The sequence below is a fragment of the Pteropus alecto genome, unplaced genomic scaffold (assembly GCF_000325575.1).
Source record: "Pteropus alecto unplaced genomic scaffold, ASM32557v1 scaffold88, whole genome shotgun sequence".
NCBI classification, from domain to species: domain Eukaryota; kingdom Metazoa; phylum Chordata; class Mammalia; order Chiroptera; family Pteropodidae; genus Pteropus; species Pteropus alecto.
The window spans coordinates 17,480,154-17,494,993 of NW_006494611.1; the positions used below are offsets into that span (position 1 = coordinate 17,480,154).

Genomic DNA, 14,840 nt, shown 5'->3' on the forward strand with positions numbered 1-14,840 from the left:
TTACCATGCCCTCATTAAGGAAATATATTTGTTGACCTCTTTCTATCCCACTTTAGCCCCCTGCTCATCCTTCAAGCTTAATTCAAAACTACTTCCTCAGGAATGTCTTCCCGACTCCTAACACCAGACCATTTTTTCTGATACATGTTATATAAGTTTCCTGTCACTTGTATTTTTAACACATACTACAATTGTATTTAATTAATGGTTTAATCCATTGTGCAGTGTGTGTATTTCTTGGTAGAATTTAAGGTACACGACGACAGGAACTGGCTCTGACTTACCTATTCCTGTTTTCTCAGGATTCCTTTATGAGTTTCTATACAGTAGGCCCTCAGTCTCTATCTACTGAATGAGTGAATGACACAATCTTAAATATATCTCAAAGGACAGGCAGAAGGAAAAGAAGGAATGTTTTGGAGAGGAAAAAAGGTCTTAAAAAGTTGGAAATATAAATGCTCGTTTTATATTTTGGAGACTGATAATAGACAGTGGGAGCAAAGACTTTGTGGTGGGAAATTGGGAGATAAAGCTGGTGTGGGTTTGGGGCAGAAAGTGGTGAGCCTTGAATGTGAACATTTGTTGAACAAACAACAGAGTTCCTAGTTTATCAGAAATACTTTCTTTTTAAACCTGGCTGGATACATTGACATGGTAAATAACTTTACGTAATTAGATTGAGGGGAAGAAAACATTTGCAGTACTTGGGGGAACATTGTTAAAAGGCTTTTAATCTTAACATATGCTCTGTCCTTAAACAGACACTTAGAACTTTAGTAAACTCTACTACTAAATGCATAATCTTAGAATTTATGTACTATAGAATATAATGATAACCTATTGCTCAAAATGAGCACCTTCAATTTCCTTCCTACAACTTCTATAATCTCCCATCATCCTTGATGGAAAAATGAGAACCAATTCTTTTTACTAAAAGTTTAAATTCTTCATTTTCCTTGACATTTTTCTGAAAAGATTTTGATTAAAAGCACAGGAAACAAAAGTCCTTTATTCGTTGAATAACATGCTTCATTGCTTTTTTCCAGCAGACCGTCTTCATAGGAGGGGAAATAATTCAGTTTCTAAACTTCAGACATTAGTTGCTCTGTTGGGCTACCTGCAAGCTTATGAACTGAGAGTTAGTTCTGCTTTATCTTCCATTGTCTCTCTAAGTGCCTGAGAGGCAACCCAAGGAAATGTTTGCCTCTCTGCCACCCTTCAGAAACTTAGGAGTCAGTGGAAATTGAGGAGACTCCCATCCACTTTGGAGTTTAGAGTAATCTGGTGCTATTATTACTTGTGCTTATTACTCACTCCAGGTCCTAGAAGACAGAGGGAGTTTTCCTACTTAAGTGTCCCTCTGGAAAACTAATTACTTGTGCCGAAAGAACAAAAAGAAGAGATATAACTAGAAGATGATGATAACCAACATCAAAGAACATTCTGTGAATACTTATTATGTTAAGCACTTTACTTATATAATTAACTCTTCAAAACCATCTTCTGAGAAGTATTTTATCCCTATTTTATAGAAGAGGAAAGTGAGACTCAGAGAAATTAAGTCGTCTGAGGTCACATAGCTGTTGAGTGGCAGATTTGGAATCCAGGTCTTTTCCAGGCTCTAGTAATTGTGGCAGTGTACCTTTTTGTGCCTTTGCCCAGCACTAATAATGTGATCTCCCCATACTTGATACAAATACATCAGTGGTGTAAATATTTTGACTTTTTTATTCTTGTATACATGCTATTAATAGATATATGATGTTTGAAACTAGGCCATCAGGTTGCTACTCTAACAGAAGAAATGATCTGTTGTTAATGCTGCCTTACTAACTATGTAATTCAGAACTTAGAACTCTATTTTTCATTCAGAGTTCTTCGATATCAGAGAGGCTTTAAAAAGAAATGTCAAAACTAGAGGTGGGGTGAGATGAAAGAGCAGAGAGCTGCAATTTATTGAATTGCATCATTATCACCGAGTCAGCAACTGAATTGAATTAAACTTCTTCCCATCTGAGCTGACAAAGACATTTTAAAGAGAGAGGAAATTTGAGAATTAAGAATTTTACCTTTTTTGGCAGAAATCTCTAAAGATTCAAATGAAATGTGCTAAGCACAAATAAGAAAGTATTACCACAATCTACTACGAATTTTAAAGGATGGAATTGTAAACATTAAGATTAAAAGAAAGGAAGGGAAGGATAAAGGAATACCAGCATTCTGCATTGGATAAGCTTTCTTCCAAATTTATTTTTCTTTTATACAAATGTATCTTATTTAAGAAATACTTTATTCTATTGCATCAGATTTATGAGACATGGCTATATACTGACTGGACATTCTGATCATCTATCATTCTTCTGACGTCCTATTTCCAGAGACTGACATTTTCTCATTCTGACTTGAATGTTTGCTTATAGAAAAGAATGAGAGAATCTAAAAAAGTATTTGAGTAGCTAACACAAAACATTTTATGTTTACCAGTATAGAAGTTATCATTGGTTTGAGGAGGCTATTTAAATGTTGGTCTCTCCTAATTTTTTTTCCATGAATTAGCCTCATTTTTTGAAAAGAGTTTAATTTTTTTTAAGAATTTCGAAAAAAAAAAAAAAAAAAAAAAAATCATTATACCCAAAGCAGAGTTTGTTTTCTACTTCTGTAACTGTGGTAATCATAATCTTTTATTCAGATGTTGAATTCATTGTTATCATTATACAAATATTTACTGAACATCTTTGTGCTAGAAATTGTTCTAGGCATCATTAGTATAGAAGTGAACAAAACAATAAGAACTCCACATTGCTTCTATTCTAGTGGGAGGAGGAGAAATAAGTAAATATCTACGTGAGATGACCGTAAGCGTTGGGAAAGAAAATGAAGCAACATAGGGGGAATAAAAAGTGGCAAGGAACATTTTTGTTTATAGTGTGAGGAGATCTGTGACAAAGTAGTTTTTGAGTAGCAGAAACCTGAAAGTAGTGAAAGTGTGAGCCATGAGAATATCTGGAGTGATGTATCCAAAGCAGAAGTAGCTGTAAGTAGAAAAGCCCCAAGGTATGAGCAATTTCACAATGAGACCAGTGTGGCTGGTATATAGAGGAGCAATGTTAGGGGATGAAAACAGAGAGGAAGCAGCAGACCCAATTACGTAGGCTTCGTGGGCTGTGATAAAGGCATTGGATTTTACTCTATATCAGATGGAAAGCTGTTGAAGAAATAACACAATGCGGCTTAGATTTAAGGTGGTATTCTTTTGCTGTTGTGTGGAAGTTAGACTGGAAGAAACCTGAGCTGACCAAGTGGACTCATATTATAAAAATACAGGCCAGAAATGGCTTAGACTATAGCTGTAGTGGTGGCATGTTAAAGAGTGGTTGCAATCCAGGTGTACCAGAATCCCAGTTTTTGCATCAATTCTATTCCTGATATTGGATCTCAAGGATTCAGATAGTTAGGGAGAAAATTCAGCATTATTGGTACCAAAAAAGTGTGTGAAGAAAGAAGTGATCAGCTATGATAAATGTTGCTTCTAGTTTTATGTAAGAATTGGCCATTGGATTTGGCAATATGGAGGGCATACGTGACATTGACAAAGTAGTTTCTGTGGAGTGCTTGGAGTGAAAAAACAGGAACAGAGGACATTGAGATAGATTTAGACCAGTGTTTCTCAATCTCTTTTTCATTATCACCTCCCTAAGGAGCTTTTTTCTCTAATTGTCCTTCATCACTCAATGAAGTTCTGATTTCACATATACTTTATATTTGTTACATATTGTATATGTATATATACTTTATACATAAAAGAGTAAGAATTTTTCACCATGGAAGAGTCAATTTTTGCTTTTTGAGGGTAATATCACCTCTATTGAGAATGGAATAGTTTACACAATTCTTTAGAGGACTGTTTCTGTGAAGAAGGGCAAAGAATTGGGCTGATGTAGCTAGCAGAGCATGGTTGGATCATATTTTTATTGCTTTGTATTTTTAAGGTGGGATATATTATAGTATGCTTGTATGCTGGTGGAAATAAACTAGTAGAAAGGGGGAAATTGATGATGTAGAACAAGATTGGACTGTTACAGGAGTCACAGTCTTGAGTAGGAGATAGAGGATGGGGCCTTAGATGGGAGGCAAACAGTTCTCCCAATATAACAGGAGGGAAGGAAGAGCACATGAGAACGGGTGGAGACAGGATATCTTTGGAGGTGAGGGCCTGTGGAAGTTCTCTTCTAACTGATTTGTTTTCTCAGTGAAACAAGAAGCAAGATCATCAGCTGAGATTGGGGAGGGACAGGAGATTTTGAAAGTCTAAAGGGAGAGGTGAGGTGTGTGATACAGTGATCTAGAGTGCATTGAGTAGAATGTAGGATAGCTAGGCAACACCAAGACCCACTTGAAATTAGTAATTACGAGTTTAAAATAAGACCAGTCAATATTTTTTTCCCCTCCAGCTCTTGATCTTCTTTAAACACATTAGAGATTTTAAGTATTTGAATAAATAAATAAATGAATAAAGTGAGTTAATACTGAGTTTATGCTGCATGCTACCTAAGATTTTTTTCAATTTACTACTTACATTTTTTTAGTTGGAATGTTTTGTACTTGATTTTATTAAAATTAAGTACTTCAGATAAGAACATAGAGTAGCACACCCTATTTCAGCTTTTCTGATCAAAATAACTAAAATAAACAGAATTTTTAGTGCTTTTATTTTGATTGATGATGTTGCTGAATATGAGAAGGGGATATAAAAATGACAATTATTTTTGAATCTCTTTCTAAATTATTTGTCATAAAAATGACAATTATTTTTGAATGTCTTTCTATTATTTTCATAGAAAAAAACAAATGATAATTTCTTTGAGGGTATAGTAGTCATTCTTTAGAAATTTCTGAAATTCTGAACTATATGTAATCATTCATTCACTCATTTATTTACTCAACAAGCATTTTTCTCAACACCTCTTGTCAGTCACAGGATGGACAAAATTGAATATAACACAATTCCTATCCTTGAAGCATGTTATAGACATCTGAATTTTATACTACTTTTATTTTTATTTTTCATTTTTTAAAAATTTTTATGAGTTTATTTGAGCCAAATTGACGGCATATACTGGGAAGCAAGATCTCAAGTGTTTCTGAATGTTACACTACTTTTAGAAAAGGTATATGTACTTCTTTTTTTTTTTTTTTTAGGCAAGGCAATGCTTGGTTGACCTCAGAAATTGCAAGGACCTTGTCAGTTTACAATCCGTTATTTTTTATTTTTTATGCCCACAGTACCTGGTCTTCCTAGGTGGTCTCCCATCCAAGTACTAACCAAGCCTGACCCTGCTTAGCTTCCAAGATCAGACAGGACTGGGCTTGTTTAGGGTGGCATGGTTGTAGACTGTACTTTTTTTTTAGAGTATATAAAGATATAACCAAACTAATCTATTTAAGGATCATAGTTCCTATGTGATAGCACTTAGAATTAGCACTGAAAAAGAGAGAATGTTATGAAATGAATAAAATATAAAATTTAAAAACATTAGTAAATTCAACATATTATATATAAAATCTTCTGGTTGAATCTCTGCTTTTAATAGGAAACAGAATGCTCATGGAGACTGCTTTGCCATGACTCCAATTGTGTGCTTCATAGAATCTGAATTTGAAATTACTAATTCTTAAGATTGTATGCTTCTCTTTTTGAAGACCGTCGGTGCTTTTGAAGAGTTAACAGCTTCATAAATCTGGCCTGTGATTCATCTTTCTACTGAGGCCGGTAGAAAGGTACTCAACAGACTGCAGGACACACAGATGAACAGCATGTGGCAGTGTTTAAATGCTGTTCTGAAAACCACAGGCCTAAGACAATTTAGAACACTTCTTTGCAATCATTGCAAATGCATCCTGGGATTATATATATATATATTTTTATATTGCTATGTGTCATGCTTTGTTTGCCAAACAGAATATAGAAAATGAATAGGTGGTTTTCTGGCACAATTCGTAGTAGATAAATTGTCAGAATGAACTCTGTTGCTTAAGAAAAGCATAAACACTGGATGTGGCTGTGTGTAGGTTGTTGCTGTGGAGAATTTTAGTTTGGATAAAGTGTTATTTTCTTTGAAAATTCTGATAGACCAAGGTTCTCTTTCTTTTCGTAATAGTCCTACTTAACCCAACAAAAAAGAGCAAACTATCAAATTTCTGAGGTTTCACTTGTATAAATGCAGTTGCACATATCTAACATAATGGTGAATTTATTTTGCTATGACGTTAAATTATAGATATTGTTTAAATAAAAAAGAACTAAGCTTTTGATTCATTTTTACAACTTACACAGAGAATTTTCTTTCATGTAGATTTTCTCCCCATGTGGCATATAAAGCAAAGTGAATTTTAAGCTATCCCTAAAACACATGTGTGTATGTCTGTGTGTTTGTGTGTGTGTGTGTCTTCATTGTTCTTCACATTTTAAGGTCATACTACTGACAGTGCTTGAAATCTTTATATAACAACAAATGAGGGAAAAGCTATATGAACACAGTAATTATCACAGAGTAGATATATAAAGGTATTTAATCTGTGACTATTGGCTTTATGCACGAATATTTTCACTACTCTTCTACTTTTTGTATTTACTGTCATCACAAAACCTTGCTTTGAGAGAATGTGATTCCTTATTGCCCACATTGCCAATTGCAATTTCAAATTAGTTATAATACACATACATCTACAGAACACTTACTGTAGGAATTGTCCCACATTCTAAGTTCCCATAGGTTAATGAGCCCTAGTCCCAGTTCTTAAGGAGCTCATAGTGGGAAGATTTTCTGTTGCACTTCTCTTTCAGTTGCTTCTGACATTTGTTGTTCTGTATATAGTTAGGCTTTAGGGCAACTTCTGGTTATTTCTTCTGCCCGTCTTGCTAGTTCTGGCTATAATGCTTGTTAGCTCTAAGACGTTGGACACATTACATTCTCAGACTCTGATTCTGAGGGCTTTTCTACCTCAGGGCTTTTGGGGAGATTAAATAAGATAATGTATTAAAGCACCTAGTAAATTGCTGGTACATGATCAGTGGTCAATGAGGGAAGCTGCTGCTGCTGTTTAACTTGTATATAGCACATGGCTGGCACTAAGGCTTCGTTCTCTTTCATTGCCTTGCTGCTTTCCATTTTTCAAACACGTGGCCAGGTGGGAATTTAGAACTAGAGTAAATAGCATTGCCTCAATTTATGAGCATCTTTTATGTGCTAGATATTTTATATGTCTTATCAACAATCCTTAAAATGACTCAGTATTGTTATTTTTACTATATAGGGGAAGACCAAGGAGATAAAAATTACTTATTCTAAGGCTATTAAACTACCTACTAGAAGAACCAAAAATCTGTCTCCAAAGCTTATCATCTTTTTACTACCACGTATTCTAAGATCCTTTCTAATTCTCAGTGCTTCAAAACTTGTTGAAAAATGAGCATGCATTATAATCACAAGTAGAAGTTTTCATTTGAGCAACAGACTCAAACACTCAATCTGGATGCCTAACTTCATTAACAAGCCAAGTTATAGAGATCTGTACTTTTATAAATAAGTGTGACTTTTAGTCCGTGGACAGCCAACATTCCCCAAATAATTCTCAGATTTTGACATTTTTATTAGTCGATTTTTCTGTATCAACTGAAAGTAGAATTAATTTTAAAGGGGCTAGAGGGAATGCTTTCCTTCTTTAGACTTTTGGAAATATTTTAGAAATTAAAAAAAAATTTTATGTTAAATATATTTATTAAATTTATTTATTTTAATTAGTTTCAAGTATACAGTAAATTGGTTAGACGTCTGTATAGTTCATAAAACAATTCCCGCAATTGCTCTCTTCTTCCACTGACCTTCCACCTAGCAAACATATTAGTGCTAACTGCATTCCCTATGCCGTGCTCCCCATCCCCGTGACCATCCATCAGCTAGTAATTTGTATTTCTTTAATATTTTAGAAGTTTTAATAAAAGTTTATCACTTTGATTTTTAATGAAAGGTTTGTTTTGATATTTTGACTTTGCTTTAATCCTAAGTGGTAAACTGTGCTTGCTTCAGTAGAGTACTGCTCTGTCTTTATTTTGTACTTCTTGGTCCCCGGTAGCCTGAGGACATCAGGCGTAAAGAGATGGTATAATTAAGAGGTGCTCAGCTGACCCATGTGGCTCAATGGCTGAGCTGTTGCCGCTGGGTTCAATGTAACGAGTTCCTAGTTTAAGAAAGAAGAACTTGTAGGTGTGTATTTTCTGCAGAGAAACTGAACAAACTATTAAATTAAATTAAAATAATTAGAATTCTATGAATTCTCATTATTAGTTCCTAAATGGTTACCTTGAGCAAATGCCAATCTATCTGGACTTTATTTTTCTCCTTTGTAAAATGAAATCATTGAAGTCTAGATCTCTAAGATACCTTCTCAATCTAAAATCCAATCGAAAATGATTCTTTAAAAAGGCATTTTTTTCTTTAAAAAAAAGCAGGTGTGTATAATTGCTGTTTGAAATGTGTTATTTGAACATGAGTTCCTAGGATATAGATGTCAGAAAGTGTATTTATAAAATGTTAATGTGGGCGAGTGAGAGAGAAATATTTCATTGTTGTTTACAACACCTTAGTTAACAAGCTTGCACCTTTCCTGAACATATTGGATTTGAGGAGAGGAAACAAAAAGAAATGCTCATATTCAAACCAAGATTCAATTGTTGTTTTTTTAAAATAATAGTTTAATTGTCTCTTTCATCTATTAAAACTTGAGTTCCTTGAGTCTTTATCTCTACCACCTTATACTGCCACAAGTAATCTTTTTGAATGAATGAATTATAAATGGAATGTCAAAGTCTCCAGTGTACTTGATTACACATTGTGAACAACTATAAAGAAAGAGACTTCTTCATTTTGTACTTTTTAGCCTCAACTGTCTCATTATCTGCTATCTACCTTCATTACATTGAATAAAAAAAAAAATCAGTTACCAAAGGAAAAAAAAATCTTCCTCTTATCCTGTTTCTTTACTGAACTCTCATTAAAGAAAAACTATATTTTTTGATGACTAGATGAATGATTTTTGAACTTTCACAAACAAAAATAATTTTTAATTCTACAAAGCAGATCTACTTGCACAATAAAACCGCTAAATAAAATATAGCAAAAATTTATGTAGGGCTTTCTTCCATTTGCAAAGAGGTGGATCTAAAGCATCAACAAAACAGCAACAACCAGAAAAAAAAGGTTTGGGGATTGTGTGTATGTATGAGTGGGTAGGTAGATAGGGGTGTGCGTGAGTGTGGATATTGTATTGAAAGAGTGATGGAATTTAAAGGCATAGTTATTTTTATATATTCTGAACCAACTCATGAGTTTAGTACTAAATCTAACAACAGTAAATTTCGTAGTTTTAAATCTGATAATGTTTTATACATGGAGAAGTTTAAAAACTTGATTTCAGTTCATGAATATACAAAAAAATCAAACCACTGCTTTTTCTGGGCCTCAATCTTCTTAGCTATGACGAGAGGATCAGGATAACTGATGTTTAAGGTTCTTTTAGCACCAAACATTTGCTGATTTTGTAAATCAGCCAATCAGTCGGCTGTTATACTGGCTTTCCAGCTTGACTCTAGAGTGGTATTTCTCTACTTCTTTGCATTCATTTCTCCTAAACTGCTTTTTCACTCCCTTCTGTTTATCTCCTCTAAAGATTTTTTTGGTTTCTCTTTTTGTACTTCATATTATGAAAAAAAAAATTTTAAATAGCAGATTGGACATTTTTCAAATATATTTTTATATGTATGGGCAATATTTTTTTATTTTACTATATATGGGAGCAGGTTTTAGGAGATGTGATAGCATGGGGCTACAGCTGTAAGACAAGAGCTCTAGCTTGCTTTTATGGTCCAATATTCATGAGAACATTCACTAGGATTTTTCGCATTGAATACAATCTATTACTGTCCATTCATTGCTGCCAGTATCACACCCCTGAATGTGAAGTAAGAGCCCTAACCTAGTTGTTGTGCCATAAATTCATGTGTATCAGTCCACTCTCCTTAATGATTCTGAATAAGTATATCTTAATGCATGTTAATGTTATTGTCATATGACACACTTGACAGCAGGGAGCTGTCAATTTTGCATTCCAAGGCCTAGCAGGATGCTAGATACTACTTGAGTATTAAATGAATGCTTCTATAATTTATTGGAATTTGAATGTGTGGGTTTTTAAAAATATATATCTTATAAATATGTAGAGATGTATTTGTAATGATATAAAAGTATAATATAACTAATTATCTCATGAGGTCCACCTAAATAATTTTTAAAAATTTACTTAGTTTATAATTTCAATTAGTTAATATAGAACTTGTTCTAGTGATGCTACTGCCTCACACATTTTTTTCTTTCAAAAATTCCCAACTCATTATTAATTTTCAGCAATTTTTTTTGCTTTTTAAAAAAATTTTTTATTTAAATTAGTTTCAAGTATATAATACATTGGTTAGGCGTCTATAATGTTCATAAAATGATCCCCCCAATTGCTCCCTCCCTCCCTTGGCCCTCCACTTAGTCATCATGTTAATGCTAACTGCATGCCCTCTGCCATGCTCCTCATTCCCGTTCTCAACTGTCAACTACTAATTTGTACTTCTTTAACCCTTCACCCCATTCTCCCAGCCTCCCAACCCCCCTCCCCTCTGTCTGTCACCAAATTGTCCACTATATTTGTGAGTCCGTTTTTGATTAGTTTGTTCTTTTCGTTCCTTAGATACCGCATGTAAGCGAAATCATATGGTATCATTCTTTCTCTGACTTATTTCACTCAGCATAATAACCTCTAGGTCCATCCATGTCATTGCAAATGGTAGGATTTCATTTTTTAATGGCTGAGTAATAGACCATTGTATATACGAACCATAATCTCTTTATCCGATCATTGATGGGCATTTAGGTTGCTTCCATATCTTGGCTATTGTAAATCATGCTGCCATGAACATTGGGGTACATAGATCTTTCTGAATTATTGTTTTGGTTTTCTTTGGATAAATACCCAGAAGTACAATTGCTGGATCAAAAGGTATATCCATTTTTAATTTTTTGAGAAACCTCCAGGCTGTTTTCCATAGGAGCTGTACCAATTTGCAATCCCACCACCAATGTATGAGGGTTCCCTTTTCTCCACATCCTCGCCAACACTTGCTGTTTTTTGATTTATTGATGATAGCCATTCTGACAGGTGTGAGGTGGTTTTAATTTGCAGTTCTCTGATGATTAGCGACCTTGAGCATCTTTTCATTTGTCTGTTAGCCATCTGTATTTCCTCTTTGAATTAGTATCTGTTCAGGTCTTCTGTTCATTTTTTAATTGGATTGTCTGTTTTTTGTTGTTGAGTTTTATAACTTCTTTATACATTTTAGCTATTAACCCTTTATCAGATGTATCATTAGCAAATATCTTCTTCCAAACAGTTGGTTGTCTTTTTGTTTTATTGATGGTTTCCTTTGCCTTACGAAACTTTTTAGTTTGATGTAGTCCCATTTGTTTATTTTTTCTTTTGTTTCCCTTGCCCGATGAGATATATCTGAAAAGAAATTCCTGTTGGTAATATCAGAGAGTTTACTGCCTATGTTTTCTTACAGAAATTTTATGGTTTCGGGTCTTACATTTAAATCTTTAATCCATTTTGAGTCTTTTCTTGTATATGGTGTAAGAAGATGGTCCAGCTTCTTTTTTTTTCCATGTATCTGTCCAATTTTCCCAACATCATTATTGAAGAGACTGTCTTTACCCCATTTATTTTTTTATGCCAGTACCATGCTGTTTTAATTACTGTAGCCTTGTAGTATAGTTTGATATCAGGTAGTGTGATACCTCCAACTTTGTTCTTCTTTCTCAAGATTGCCATGGCTATTCAGGGTTTTTTATGGCTCCGTATAAATTTTAGAATTATTTTTTCTAGCTCTCTGAAAAATGCCGTTGGTATTTTGATAGGGATTGCATTGATTTGTGTCCTAACATGTGATCTATACTTGAAAATGTTCCATGTGCATTTGAGAAGAATGTATATTTTGCTACTTTGGGGTAAAATGTTCTGGAAATATCTATTAAGTCAATCTGTTCTAGTGTATCTTTTAGGCCTGTTGTTTCCTTGTTGATTCTTTGCCTGGAAGATCTGTCCATTGGTGTCAATGGGGTGTTAAAGTCTCCGACTATGAGTGTATTACTGTTGATATCTCCTTTTATGTTGGTCAAAAATTGCTTTATGTATGTAGGTGCTCCTATGTTTGGTGCATATATGTTTACTAGGGTTATGTCCTCTTGATTTATTGATCCCTTTTTTATTATTATATAATGCCCGTTTTATCTCTTATTATAGCCTTTGTTTTAAAGTCTGTTTTATCTGATATAAGTATTGCTACCCCAGCTTTTTTTCCATTTCCGTTTGCGTGAAATATCTTTTTCCATCCATTTCAGTCTGTGAGTGTTGTTTGATCTGAAGTGGGTCTCTTGTAGACAGCATATGCATGGGTCTTGTTTTCTTATCCATTCGGTTACCCTGTGTCTTTTGATTGGAGTATTTAATCTGTTTACATTTAAAGTGATTACTGATAGGTACATTGTTACCGTCACTTTATTATTCATATTTGTTATTTCTATTTTCTTTTTTACCCCTTCTCTTTTTACAGAAGACCCTTTAACATTTTTTGTAATGCTGGCTTGTTGGTGATGAATTCCTTAAGCTTTTTTTCTGTCTGGGAAGCTCTTTATCTTACCTTTCATTTTAATCGAAAGCTTTGCTGGGTAGAGTATCCATGGTTGTAGATTCTTGTTTTTCATAACTTTGAATATTTCTTGCCAGTCCCTTCTAGTCTGCAAAGTTTCCATTGAAAAGTCAGCAGACATTCTTATGGAGGTCCCCTTGCAAGTAACCATCTTCTTTCTCTTGCTGCTTTTAAGATTCTCTTTTCTTTGACCTTTGGCATTTTAATTATGATGTGTCTTGGTGTAGGTCTGTTTGAATTCCTCTTGTTTGGAACTCTTTGTGCTTCTTGAACTTGTATGTCTAATTCCTTTGTCAGATTAGGGACGTTTTCTGTCATTATTTCTTCAAATAGAACCTCAAATCCCTTGCTCTCTCTTCCTCTTCAGGTACTCCTATGATTCGGATATTTTTATGCTTCATGTTGTCCCAGAGGTCTCTTAAACCATCCTCATTTTTTAAAATTCTTTTTCCTCATTTCTGTCTGGTTCTTTTTTATGGTTTCTATGTCCTTCTTAATGCTTACTCTCTGTTGAGGTTCTCATTGTGCTCATCAATTCTCCCCACAAGTTCGTTGAGCATCCTTATAACCATTATTCTGAACTCTGTCTCTGGTTGGTAGCTTGTCTCCATTTCATTTAGCTTATTTTCTGGAGTTTTCTCTTGTTCTTTCATTTGTGGTATGTTTCTTTGTTTCTTATTTTATTAGCCTCTCTGTGTTCATTTCTATGTATCAGGAATATTTGTTTCATCTCTCAGCCTTGGCCAGATGGCCTAATGTGAAAGATGTCCTGTGTGGCCCAGTGACGCACTCTCCCTGATCTCTTGTGCCTGGAGCTCTGGACGTGACCTTTGTGTGAGTTGTGTATGATCTTCTATTGTTGCCAAGCCTTTATTGTTGTTAGTAGATCAGTGGGTGGGATTAATGTTCAGGCTGACTATTTGTGGGAATTGACTGCACCCTCAGGATAAGAGTTGTTGTGTGGGGGCTAATCCCACTGGATTTGCCCTAGCAGGCTTGTATAACCACCCTTTGTGTGTATCACTACTGGAACTAATCAGGAGTTGCTCTGTGTGGTCTGGTGCCAGCCTCCAGATGTGGTGGTTTTGTGGCCCCTTGGGAGGAGCTCCCCCAAGGGCCAAGGTCAGCTGCTGCTTTTTATTGCTCAGGGCTACCCGGTGAGAACTACAAAGCGATCCACTGATGGTTGTTGCCTATGCTGGATCGGATTCAATATGACTCTTTTATATTATCAGATGTAGGTGTTATGATCAGCTGGACTTCAGGTGATTCTCCACATTGATTATTTTATAATTTGGTTGTAATTTTAATGCAGTTCTAGGAGGAGACGAACCCTGCTTTTACCTAGTCCACCATCTTCTGAAACTCTCTCTGCCTTACACATTTTGTTCTGGAATGCTTCTTCCACAATTGTAGTTTTACCTACTCTTATGACTGCATTATGAGTAGTAGGTCACTACCCTTTGGTGTTTGGAGACAGCCTTTGATATCAAGTCTTGACTGATGACTAAATAAAGTGGATGACCAAGTGGGGGAAAACATGCTTTTGGTCATAAATAAAATATGATTGGAAAGTAATAGGAACAATTTTCTTAGATGTCTCAAAATCTGAAATGAAGATTGTGCCAAGAAATTCTAGAAATGTTTTGAGGATGCTGGGATTAGGGAGAGTATTGATAAATATACTTTGGGCTTTGGATCCATTTCTCCAGAGGTTATGTTTTTCATTTCCACAATGTTTTCCATAGTAGCTTACTCATAAAGAGGTTTTAAAACTAATGAAATGCACTGCATAAATTAATTGGGGGAGGAAAATTGACATGATATTTAATATTTATTAAATGTCTATATTTTGAGAAGCACATATTGTATTTCATATATTTAAATATAGTCTCTGCCCTTAAAAACAGCACAGTAAAGAAGAATGACAAGACAATTGAGTCAGCTTCAGCAAGAAACAAGTCTATAACTGTGTTTATTTATCAGGCCTCAGAAACTTCCCTCCCTCACCAGCCACTCTTCTATATTTAAGCAG

At 34.7% G+C, this 14,840-nt stretch overlaps 1 protein-coding gene and 1 pseudogene across 2 annotated transcripts in view; one reads left to right on the forward strand and one right to left on the reverse strand.

Moving 5' to 3' along the window:
* Positions 1 to 14,840, forward strand: part of RNLS (renalase, FAD dependent amine oxidase) — a 243,391-nt gene that overhangs the window by 22,168 nt on the left and 206,383 nt on the right. The gene's annotated exons all lie outside the window — the stretch shown is intronic.
* On the reverse strand, positions 5,275 to 5,393 carry LOC112474196 (annotated as a pseudogene).